General features: G+C 41.2%; 1 long non-coding RNA gene across 1 annotated transcript; it reads left to right on the top strand.

Moving 5' to 3' along the window:
- Positions 1-313: 313 nt before the first annotated feature.
- Positions 314-12,122, top strand: LOC132536524 (uncharacterized). Its single transcript, XR_009548070.1, has 4 exons — positions 314-488; positions 967-1,141; positions 1,369-1,455; positions 11,605-12,122. It is a non-coding gene; the product is annotated as an uncharacterized LOC132536524 (long non-coding RNA).
- The last annotated feature ends 891 nt before the right edge of the window (positions 12,123-13,013 follow it).

Genomic DNA, 13,013 nt, shown 5'->3' with positions numbered 1-13,013 from the left:
GGCACCTAGGCTCCTGCATGCTCACAAAGCCGGAAAAGGACAAAGGAGGAGGGAAGTAAATCTTGGTTTTGCTTCTCTAATTTCTGTTTCATCTCCATCCTGTCAAGAACATCCTGATTCTTATACAGAGAAGTAATCGGGGTCCACTCTCAAGTTTGTGTTTCTGGAGGCTCACCCCACCCTCTCTCACTAACACCGCAAGCTCTAGGAGTATATGAATGACCTCAACCTGACTCCTGACCTCTGGTTAGTCAGCTGTAGCATGGTGATTTATGCTTTATCTCACCTGTTCCATCTTATGTTTCCCCAGAGCTACACCAATGTGGCTGGACTCTGGAACCTTCAATAGTAATACTGGGAAAGATATTTTTCTTGTCTTTTCTTGGTTGGAACCAACTTGTAAGCTGCTGATAGCCATCTAGTGACACCAGGAAGGAGCTGGCTCTGGAATGTTGTCATGCAGATGAAGGCTGTTATTCCTAATGATGGTAGGTTGGAGAAACCAGATTCTCCTAAACCAAAATCATGTAAGTCAGCTCACAAGCTCCCTCTTATGCTTAGGCCAGGCCAAAGTTCCATCCTATATATCCCAAGAGTCTGAAGGAGAAGGGGACCAAACTGCCCCTGTGTCCCAAAGACCTTTGAAACAGTCATCCCCCCCACCCCTTGTGCTGGTACAATACCCTTAGAAGGTATGTATTAGCCTCCCTCCCTTCATGAGATAAGAACACAAAGATGGGCTAATGAAATAGAGCACTGGGAGTCAACAGCCATACACTAAACACACCTGATTTCGTCTGAAATAGCTCACTTGGATAATGAGCTACTTGCCATGTGCATGACTCAGGTTCGAGCCTGATCCCCATCACACTGAAGGAAGCTTTGATGTTGTGGTCTCTCTCTCCCTCTCTCTCCCTCTCTCTCCCACCCTCCCTCCCCCTCTCTCTCTACCTCTATCTAAAATAGAAGGGAAAAAAAGAAGAGGAAGTGACTAAGAGCCAGAGAAGTTAAGAGAGCAGGCATATGCAACTAGTTCTGGAGTTTACCACATTAAGATGTCCCTTCCTCTCTGGAACTTCATCATCTCCACTGCTGATTACAGCAGAAGAAAACTTTCGTGACAGAACACACTCTGCAGCAGGTGTGTAGAAAATGCACTAAGCAGGGAGGTTGATGGCCAGCTGGTTGTTTTCTGACTTAATTTACCATACTTTCCATATGGCTTTTCTTCTCAATCTCTGGGCTATTTTGTGGTCTATAAAACTATGGGGTTTGGACCAAATATTTATGATCCTAGTCCCTTTCTGCCCTAAAAATATAGAATGTTGATGCTTGACTTTTTTTTTTCCTTTTTAATCCCCATGTTAGATACTAGGAGAACCAGACATTGAAGCAAGCCAATAGGCAAGGGTTCCCTCCATGAACCTTCTTCCCTAATTTGGGCAAGTGGATGAGGTATGTGTAATTAAAACTGTAAAAACAACAAGCTTCTGGCCAAGTTCTGCCCTCACTTAACCATACTCTTGAGACTTGACTTTTTTTTTCCAGTGGGGGTAGGTGGATATTGAACCCAGGGTGGAATTTGGCCTGATATGCAGATTCTTCTAACTCCCAAATGATGTCAGTACATTTATTTAAGAGACTGCAGAAGTGCTGAGTTTAGTCTATTCACCTCCATAAAGAAAACTGGAAAATACTGGGCTAGGGCCAATGTTGACCAATATTATAAAGCTAAGAAAAATGCTGGCAGGGTCAAATTATTCTGGGACCACTGTACTCAGTTCATGTCAATTTGTGATGGTGCCCTTTTTTGCTGATTAATAGCTTGTTATGATAGGAACCATCAGCCCCATGCTTGTCAAATGGTACATGTAAAAGTGACCCGTTCAAAGGCTTCATCATCATCTGACCTCAGAACCCTCCAAGGTTATAGAAATTGAAACAATAGCTACAAGAGGACAGAATTAAATGCTGGTCAGCAAGCTATTAAGAGAAAATATATCTAGTTAATGCAAGCTCAAAATAGAATTTGCATTCAAGTTAGCCAGATAATAGCTTTATATTCCCATGTCCTTTTGTTTTTGAGATGGTCTCTTTGAGGGGTTCTGATTAGAGTTCTGGTGTTTTTTTTAAGGTAGTCTATGTTCATGGGACATCCCCAAAATTGGAATATTCTTCCATGAATACCCATCTCCTCATTCTGACAGTTCCTAACATGATATGGTATAGTGGGTATGACAGAACCTGGCAGAATGTACATTTTACCATGTGAAAGGATCTGGGTTCAAGTCCCTGGTCCCCACCTCTTCATGAGGAGCAATGTAGTGCTACAAGTACTCCCTCTTTATTGCCTCCTTCTCTCTCAATTTCTCTCTGTCTGTATCCAAAATAAATAAATAAATTTCTTTTTAAAAGACAGCTGGGTTATCAGGGAAGTGATTACAGAAGCTAGACTTTCTACCTTCTGTGCCTCATAATGATCCTAGGTCCATACTCCCAGAGGAATAAAGAATAGGAGAGCTTTGGGTGGGGGTTGGTGGATGGGATAGGGAGTTCTGGTGGTGGGAATTGTGTGGAATTGTACCCCTCTTGTCCTATGGTCTTCTCAATATCTCCATTATATAAATAAAAAATTTTAAGACATCTGGGTTAAAAATAAAGACAAAGACACAGAGGCAGAGAGACAGAAGGACAGACTACAACACTGAATCTTTTTCCATTGGGGTGGGGTCCGGGTTCAAATCTGGGTCATGTGCATGTCAAAGCAAATGCACTATCAAAGTGAGCTGTCTTGCTGGTCCAATTCACATATAATTTTATACATAACTATATAATGCATACACACTATACACATAAACATCCACTAGGTGCATGAATAATACATATTGGCACTGTGCAGGACCACATACACATGGATTTTCTAAATGTGTGGAGTCTACAGATAGATAGGGTCAACTGTTATGAGCTTGAACATCCTAGAATTTTAGTATTGGGGTAGTGTTTAGGATGGGAGTGAAGTCCTAAAACCAATCCCTGTGGTTACCAAGGGATGACTGTAGTTAAATTGGGGTGGGAGTCTCAAATGTCATGCATGGATTTTTGACTGCCTGGAGTTCAAATATTGGTAACCTCTATAACTATTCAAAGGGAGAGAGAGCGAGAGAGAGAGAGAGAGAAGAGATAGACAGACAGGCAGATAGATAGATAGATAGATAGATAGATAGATAGATAGATAGATAGATAGATATAATCTATAGATGTGTGTGTGTCCTAACTCTATCTCCTATTGATTTTTGTTATTCCAGAAAACCCTGGTTAATGTATATACTACAACTAAATTTGGAAGGCAGGGGCTCAAAAAATGTTCATCTCTTTTAAATTCCCCCAAATAAACTGAAACATGAGTTGGGGTTGTGTTGTGTTTATAGACTCCACTGGGCAGGAGGATGCTCTGGCCTGAGGAGGTGCAAGAGGGTATGGCCAGGGCAGAACCAGAACTGAGCTCTTAATTTGGTTTCACATCTTCAGCAGAGGAAAGATGTTCTCCTTTGCTTTCTCCAGAGAGATCCTGTGAACATCAGGTGTAGTGATAGGGCAGAAACACTTTGAAAACATAAAATCCAGGCCTAAGGCCCTGGGTTCAATCCTCCAGTCTGCATTAAAAAAAATAAATCTTATATAACCCTAGCAATTATTTATTCCTGTGAACTTACAAATAATAATCATTCCCCACTCCCCCTGCAGTTCTGGGGAACCAGAAATATGTATTTTTTCCTCACCAGGTTCTCCAGAGAAATCATATTCCCCCAATAATTGCAGCCTCCATTGTATTCATGCTGTGGATTCAGTCACAGGGTGGATGCCCACAGCTAAAAGGAAAGTTGCCCACCATATTTTTAAAAAAAGAATCTCTCTTCTCCTATTGACATCACTAAATAGTTGTTATACTTTAACTCTGTTGACTTCCCATCCCCATACCACTCGATCTCCAAGCCTGGATTTCCAGTTGTGCCCTGGTGACACCTCTGCTTACTCTCAACACCTCTCATTTTCCATCCAGAAAAGATTCTTCCTCTCCACTGAATCCCCCATTCCTCCGCATGGCTTCACTTTCCTGCCAGCACCTCTATCTGAAGAATCCCTTCAATCCCTCTCCAGCTGGGGAGTTTGTAGCTCAGATTCCTTCTTCTCTAACCCACCCTAGCCCTCCTCCTGTCCCCTGACCATCACTACATTGGCTCCAGCTCATGGCTGTGCAGGAATAAAAATGGAGAACAGAATCTAGAGAGCTAGCTCAAGGTCATCTTTAAATAAGTGAGTATAACAACAAAGCAGGAGGCATCATTTATAGAAACACGCATGTGCTTATTGGCTGACAAGGCCCAGGAACGGACTCTGGAGTTGCCTTCCCCTTGTGGTACCTCAGCTTTAGAAGGAACTTAGGAAAGCTTCTGGCTGAAATGACAGCAGCCTCCCTCCTGGGAACCCTGAGATGTGCTGAGTGATTTTGGTTTGTTTACTTCACCAGTGCTGTATCCCCCTCTGGAAAAATAAACTACATTCAGCAGCAATATTTGGGATTATGTTCCTGCCCTTTTGCAAATCCCCAAAGATATAAGGCAGAAAGCTTAAAGGAGCTGCTTTATCTAGAATCTCCCTTGAGCCACTGAGATGGTCATGGTCTGCCTCCCTTGGGAGTTTTGACTGTATCTGAAGAATGAATCCTTTGCTTTGAGCCATCCCTGGTCAACTTCTCTGCTGCTTGTGACCACTGAGCTCTTGACAGAAGAGTATGAAAGATGAAACTTGACTGAACTCAAATCTGACTGTAACTCCTGTTCTCATAACTAGTGTTCCCTCTGCTATGGTTCATCATAAGATAAGCAAGAGTTATGTGAATGGAGAAGAAATAAGATGTCCTAGCACAGCCAGAGAAAACTCATCCTATAACCCCAGTTTCCAATCTGGATGTTTGCTCCAAGAGGCACCATCCACAGTCAGATATCTCCAACTTCAGTGCTACTTGGGTATGCACTGGATCGACCTTCTCGTGGTGCATCCCGTGAGTACCCATTCATTGGGGAAACTGACGATCCTTCCTAGCCGACTGAATCCACATGGATCCCAGTCACTTTCAAAGCCAGCAACAAGCAGCTCCTGAAAGCTTTCAACCTGACCTGTTGACTGGCTACCGAAGAAGGGCAAACGCTAGAAGAAGAAGTGCTACTTGAAGCAGGGTGGCCATCAGGATGAGGTTGAATGAAGACACTTATTTGTCTTTGGGTTGAGGTTTAAGTAAGAGACTCACCTGATTTTCCAAACTTTCCAGAGGTTATTCCTTTTCTTTGTTCCCCAGACCTTCAAACCCACACCTCTGCCTTGGCCAGTAACCTTGATACAGAAGTCATGGCCTCCATCCTCATTTGGGCCAGATGGCCTTTCCTCATCTGAATGGCAGAGAGGATTCCTTTGCCCAGTGCCCAGGGAAACATGAGACCTTGGTGGAATCTGATCTGCATCTGTATCCCATGGTTTGGCACCAAGCTAGAAATACAAACAGGAGGTGTGTCGTTTCATAAGAACCAGAGCCTCTGCTTCCAGAACACGCCTATGGGGTCAGAAGGAAAGAAAATAGCATAGCAGAAAAAGGGAGTAGGGGAGCACGTTGGGGGAGTCAGAGAGATTGCAAGAACAGCCATCTGACTAATGGCGAAGGCATGCACCATCAACTCTGATCAGGTCTGACACGGCATCCGCCCTCCAGAGCAGGTCCCCAGGACTCCAGTGTTTACATTTGTCACATCTCTTTTCCTTCCAAACAGAAGATGCCTGACAGTCTGAATGGATAATCTGTAAGGTGCCAAGGCTGCGTGCATGTACTTTTGGGGATGGGGAGAGGGCAAATAGAGGACAGCAGCTCCAGTTGGCAAATAGGGATGCAGTGGACACACTAAAATGAGCCCCAGGAAAATCTGCCACATGATGGACCTTCGCGCAGAATGAAATCAATGGCCCACATCCCCCCCACCCACACACACACTACAGGGGCCAGCATGCACTAGAGCCTGAGCACGTCAAGAATGAGGCATAAAATAGACCTGCAGGAAAACTGAGTGATTTTGACTTTCTGCCCAGATGAATAAACTCCTTTGTGTTTGCAAAATGCTCATTTTAGTTTCAGTTATCCTGGCTCCTCTACTGCATAAAATAAAAAATAAAAGATCAGTTCATGTTTCTCTCCTCAGGTGTTGAGAACTGGAAGAGATCTGTTTACATTTTTTTTTATAGTGATACGAATGGGGCGAGTGGGTGTCATAGGCAAAAGCACAGGGTTGGAGGCTTCCCTGATTAAGTTCTGGTCCAACTGATTAGAATTTTGGCCACAGTAGTTGGACTGAATCTGCCTTTTTTTTTTTTTAGTTTTGTAAATGACCTCCAACTGTTGATCAGCTACTTGTTTGCTTCCAATCAGACTCACTGAAAGAACAACAAATGGTTGTTAATCTCCTTAATTCAGCCAATCAGCATAATTACTAGAGTTTCCTAACTTGCTGTTCTGAGCTGACACATAACATGACTAATCCAGGTTTGAGGGAGGCACAGTAGAGACAAAGAGAAAAAGAGTGGAGTTTGATGCATAGGGACACAGGTAGATTTTCCTTGGAAATGATGCTTGCACCAGATTCACATATAAATCCTGGGGTGGCCTGAAGACATTGTAAGAGCTGCAGAGAAAACTGGGATGCTTGGGTGAGGGATTAAATCTCAATGGCTCTTAGTTTCTCCATTAGTGAAATGGAGATTAAAAAGGGAATTTGCGGGAGTAGCGCAGCAGGTGAAGTGCATATGGCGCGAAGTACAAGGACCAGTGGCGTAAGGATACTGGTTCAAGGCCCCAGATCCCCACCTGCAGGGGAGTCGTGAAGCAGATCTGCAGGTGTCTATCTTTCTCTCCCTCTCTCTGTCTTCCCCGCCATTTCTCTCTGTCCTGTCCAATAACGACAATGTCAACAACAACAATAATAATTACAACAATAAAACAAGGGCAAAAAAAGGAATAAATAAATATTTTTAAAAAGTGGATTTGCTATGAAGACTAAATCAAATAACATATAAATGCATTTAGTGAGGTGAGCAGGTGATGGCACACCCAGTTAAGCACACATATCACCATGCTCAAGGACCCAAGTTCAAGCCCCTGCTCCCCAAATGCAAGGGGGAAGTTTCACAATCAGTGAAGCAGGTTTGTAGGTGTCTTCCTCTCTCCCTATCTCCCCTTCCCCTCTCAATTTCTCTCTGTCCTGTCCAATAAAATAGAAATAAAAAATGGCCACCAGGAGCAATGGATTCATAGTGCCAGCACCAAACCCCAGTGATAACCCTGGAGATAATAATACTTTAAAAAAGGATACAGTGGATTGCCTGGCACATACTAGATTATCAATATGGTTAGCTACCGTGAGGAAGGAAGCAGAAATAGGGGATGGGTAAAAATCTGAATTATAAAGTAGGAAGAGAAAGCAGGAAAAAACAGAGAGGAGGAGTGTTTTTGTTATTGTTTGGTTTTTTTTTTAAGAAAGTACCCCTAAGGGGAAGCTTCCCAAATGGTGAAGTGGATCTGCAAGTGCCTCTCTGCCTCTCTCCCTCTCCCTTGCCATCTCCATCTCCCCCTTCCCTCTCAATTTCTTTTTTTAAAAATTCTTTATTTGTTATTAATAGTTTGTTACAAGATTATAAGATTACAATGTGTAGTTCCACACCACACCCACCACCAAAGTTCTGTATCCCCACCCTCCCTCCTCCAGAAAATAATCACCAGAGGTCTTATAAGTCTTACCATTTGCTTTCTTCTGTTTTCTTCGGATTTTTGTTTGTTTGTTTGTTTGTTGGCAAGTTCATGTAAATCTGATCTCTAGATTCCACATGAGTGAAACCATCTGGTAGTTTTCTTTCTTCTCTCTCTCTCTCTCTTTTGCTGAATCAGTTCAGGAAAAGTCCTTTTTAAAATTTCTTTATTGAGGAATTAATGCTTTACATTCGACAGTAAATGCAATAATTTCTACATGCATAACATTTGCCAGTTTTCCATATAACAATACAACCCCCCCCAGGTCCTCTATCATCCTTTTTGGACCTGTATTCTCCCCCTCCCACCCCACCCACCCCAGTGTCTTTTACTTTGGTGCAATACGCCAATTCCAGTTCAGATTCTACTTGTGTTTTCTCTTCTGATCTTGTTTTTCTCTGCCTGAGAGTGAGATCATCCCATATTGTCTTTCTTCTCTTTACTTGTTACACTAAGCATAATCACCTCCATCCAATTCCATCCATTTTGCCCCCAAAAGATACAATGTCATCTTTTTTAATTGCAGAGTAGTATTCTATGAAATATATATCCCATAAATTCTTTAGTCAGTCATCTGTTGATGGGCATCTAGGATTCTTTCACCCTTTGACTATTGTGAATAATGCAGCTATGAACATCGGGGTGCATATGTTCCTTCTAATTAGTGCTTACGTATCTACTGGATAAAGGCCCAAGAGTGGTCTTGCTGAATCATAAGGTATTTCCATTTTTATTTAAGAACTCTCCATATAGTCTTCCAAAAGGGCCATGCCAGTTTGCATTCCCACCAGCAATAAGGCATAGTTCCCTTTTCTCCACAACCTCTCCAACACCTGTCATTTCCTGATTTGTTGATGTAAGCCATTCTCTCAGATGTGAGATGGTATCTCAGTGAAGTTTTAATTTGCATTTCTCTAATGATAATTGAAGTGCATGATTTCTTCAAGTGTCTGTGGGCCACGTGTATCTCTTCTTTATAAAACTATCTGTTTAGTTCTTTGGCCCACTTTTTTATTGAGTTACTCTTGCTTCTTTTGTATATCTGTACCAATTCTGTATAGATGCTTGATATCAGTCACTTGTCTGATATGTGATGTGCAAATATCTTCTCCCATTTACTGGACTGCCTGGTTATTCTTGTGCCCTCTCAATTTATATCTGTCCTATTAATCATCCAGTAAATAAATGAATAAGTAAATGTACCCCTAGAGACCAGGAAATGGTACGCCCAATAGAGTGCACACATTACAGTGCACAACAACCTGGGTTCAAGCCTCTAGTGCCCATCTGAAGGGAGAAAGCTTCACAAGTGGTGAAGCAGTTGCAGATGTCTGTGTGTGTCTCTCTCCCCCCTCCACTCTACCTCCTCCTTCCTTCTCAATTTCTCTATCAAAAAAGAAAGAAAGAAAGATAAAAGGAGGAAAAGGAGGAGGAGGAAGAGGAAGATAGGTAGGTAGGTAGGAAGGAAGGAAGGAAGGAAAGAAAAGAAAAGGGGGAAGTGGCCACCAGGAATGTTGAATTCATTGTGCAGGCGACTAAACCCTGATAACTCTGGTGGCAAAAAAAAAAAAAAAAAAAAAAACCAAAACAACGCAGAGGGTTAAAGAATAGGAAAGCTATCAAGGGAGAGGATGGGATATGGAGTTCTGGTGGTGATAATTGTGTGGCGTTGTACCCCTCTTATTCTATGGTTTAGTCAGTGTTTCCTTTTTATAAATAAAAAACATGTGAAAGAAAAATTAAATTAAATAACCCCAGTACTGTGGTGCTGGAGGAAACAAGTCTGTTTGTTTATGAGTAAATATTTGACCCTCAGAAAGCAAAAAGAATTAAAATTGAGGAAACTAGAGGCTGGGAGTTGGCTCAGTGAGTAAAGCAGTTTCCAGATTTGATTCCCTGGACAGTACAAGTGAATTCTATGAATGGTGGAACAGTACCTTGGTGTTTCTCCCTCTCCCCCAAAAACAGAATAAGCACTGGTAAATTGATGTATCTAGATATCATTTTCATTTTTTATCTTGATTCAATCTGCATAATTTTTAGACTTCTTAATTTATTTCTTTATCACATTTAGGAAGGGATCAGCAGTATTCCTTTGAATAATCCTTTTCTTTCTCATCTCTATTCTCCTCTTCATCTCCAATTCCAATTATTCATAAGCTAGAATTTATTTTTGTTATGAATCTCTCAGTTACTTAATTTTTTTCTTTCTCTTCAAAGTAGTTTTTTTGGAAGTTGGGCATGTGGCGCAAAGCATAAGGAGCAGTGTAAGGATCCCAGTTCGAGCCCCCGGCTCCCCACCTGCAGAGGAGTCGCTTCACAGGTGGTGAAGCAGGTCTGCAGGTGTCAAAAAAAAAAAAAAAACACAAACAAAGTAGAACTTTTTTGCTCTATTCTCAAGCTCATTTTTTCTTTGTTGTTGTTGTTGTTGTTTGTTTTGTTTTCATGTACTTTAAGTCTCCAGTGAGTGATTTTGCTTCATATGGTGTATTTTCAGTTATAAAATTTCTTTAATTTTTTATTATCTTTATTTATTTATTGGATAGAGACAGCCAGAAGTCTAGAGGAAGGGAAAGAGACAGAGAGACACCTGCAACACTGCTTTACCACTTGCAAAACTTTACCCCTGCTCGAACCCAGGTCCTTGAGCATTGCAAAATGTGCGCTTAACCAGATGCACCACCACCCAGCCCCAGTTCTAAAATTTCTAGCTGAGTCTTTTTTACAATCATTTATTAGCCCAGTAAAATTTTTTCATACTTTACATTCTTTCAGATGTGATTCCTTTTATGTCGTTGAGGATTACTATAACAGCTACTTTATAATGTCTTTAATAATTCCTTTTTTCCCCTTTTGTTACCCTTGTTTTTTATTGTTGTTGTAGTTATTACTGTTGTTGTTATTGATGTCATCAAGTTAGATAGGACAGAGAGAAATGGAGAGAGGAGGGGAAGACATCGAGAGGAGAGAAAGATAGACACCTGAAGATCTTTGTCACCACCTGTGAAGCGACTCCCCTGCAGGTGCAGAGCCGGGGGCTCGAACTGGGATCCTTATACCAGTCTTTGCGCTTCTTACCACGTGCTCTTAACCCACTGTGCTATCGCCCAACTCCCTTTAATAATTCTTACATATGGGTCATTACATAACTATTATCTATTCACTCACTTTTCCCATGAGGCTGGGTGATATTTTATCAGCTCTTTGCAAGTTGAGAAACTTTTGTTGTGTCCTGGTTGTTGGAAGTTTCATAATGTGAAGACACTGGATTCTGTTATTTTCCTTCATAAATAGTGCTAGCTTTAACAAACAGTTAGCTAGGTTGGGCATTGACTGGAAACTTTATCACATTTAAGTTCAGATGAGATGTTTACTTTCTTAGTAATTTGAACAAGTTTCAGTCAGAGACTTGGGCAAAGATTACATGTAGATTTTGAGGTTCTCATTTTTTATCTGCTCTCTCTCTCTCCTGTCACCTATCCCTCCCTCATTTCTCAGCAGTTCTCTTGCTTGTCTGACCAGGGGGGAAAGAAAGGAAAGGAAAAAAGAAAGAGAGAAAAAGAAAAAAGATGGCAGACTTTATATTGGTGTGTTAAGTTCCCTGCACTGTGGCTGCCACCAGGGCAAAGAAGTAAATATTTGTAATGCACTCTACATTTTTCCTTCTTTCAAGCTTCAATTCCCTTAAAATTATCTGCCTGATTACTCTCCAAGATCTCAGATAATTGTTTTTTTTTCTTTTCATTTATTTTTTTCAGAACTTACACCTGTTATCTGTTGGAGGGTCAGTCACTTCTACCAGAAGTGAATGATGAGACTGGGAACTGTATTTGCTTAAATACTCAGACAATACCTTACCTTTGAGCTTTTGTAAAATGACAAAAGAAAAGAGAAAGGAAATGAAAGAAAAGATAAGAAAAGAGTGAAGCTTCTGGAAGTTATAGGTAACCATCAGGGAACATTAAGTAGAAGAGTGGCTGCACCTTTGAGTGAGATAATCTGGTATGTAGTCATCCTTTTTTTTTTTTTTTTGTCTTATTTCTTTTAACACGATTCTTTCAAGCTCCATCCAATATGAAGCAAAGGAGGTGACTTTATCCTTAACAGTTGATATGGAAGCAAAAATGTTAATAGTTGGGGCAAGAGTATTTTGTAGGCACCTATAATGGGGAGATGAGAAAGTGTACCCATGAGTTAACTGTACTAGCAATCATTAACACACACCCCTCCAATAAAATGATATATAAAAAGAAAAGTAGCATAAACCCAAATTAACTTGAAGAATATCTGAAGGAAAAGTAAGATTCTTATTAGAAACAGATTCTATAACATTCATATATAAGCAGTGACTAAAGCAGTTGGTTTGGGTAATACCACCTAAGGAAAATAGGCAGAATAAAGAGCAAAGGGCTGAAGAAAGAATCCCCCAAATACGTTGACTTTTAACAGTTGGAGGTGGTGGGTGGGAAGAAGAGAAGCCAGAAAGGGAAAAAAAGTCAAATGAGGAAGAAAATGAGCAAGAAGTGTGGTAGTGGTGGTCAAATAAGCACAATACAACAACGGGTTAAGAATGAGAGAGCAGGGAGTCGGGCTGTAGCGCAGTGGGTTAAGCGCAGGTGGCGCAAAGCACAAGGACCGGCATAAGGATCCCGGTTCGAACCCCGGCTCCCCACTTGCAGGGGAGTCGCTTCACAGGCGGTGAAGCAGGTCTGCAGGTGTCTATCTTTCTCTCCCTCTCTCTGTCTTCCCCTCCTCTCCGTTTCTCTCTGTCCTATCCACCGACGACAACAACAATAATAACTACAACAATAAAACAACAAGGGCAACAAAAGGGAATAAATAAATAAAATAAAATATTTTTTTAAAAAAGCTATAAATAAAAGAATGAGAGAGCATGGATCGACCTGTCAACACCCATGTCCAGTGGAAAAGCAATTACAGAAAAAAAGCAATTACAGAAGCAATTACAGAAGCCAGACCTTCCACCTTCTGGGATGGAGAAATTTTGTGGTGGGAATTGTGTGGAATTGTACCTCTCTTATCCAACAGACTTGTCATTCATAATTAAATGAATAATAATAAAAATAATGAGAGAGAAGTCTTAGATAGCATATAGAGACGCATATAGCAAGAGACTTTAAGTATGACAAGAACCAAAATCATAATG

This window comes from Erinaceus europaeus, unplaced genomic scaffold (genome assembly GCF_950295315.1).
Source record: "Erinaceus europaeus unplaced genomic scaffold, mEriEur2.1 scaffold_372, whole genome shotgun sequence".
Lineage (NCBI taxonomy): Eukaryota > Metazoa > Chordata > Mammalia > Eulipotyphla > Erinaceidae > Erinaceus > Erinaceus europaeus.
The sequence above is the reverse complement of the archived record's forward strand: the minus strand, read 5'-3'. Positions and strand labels throughout refer to the sequence as shown.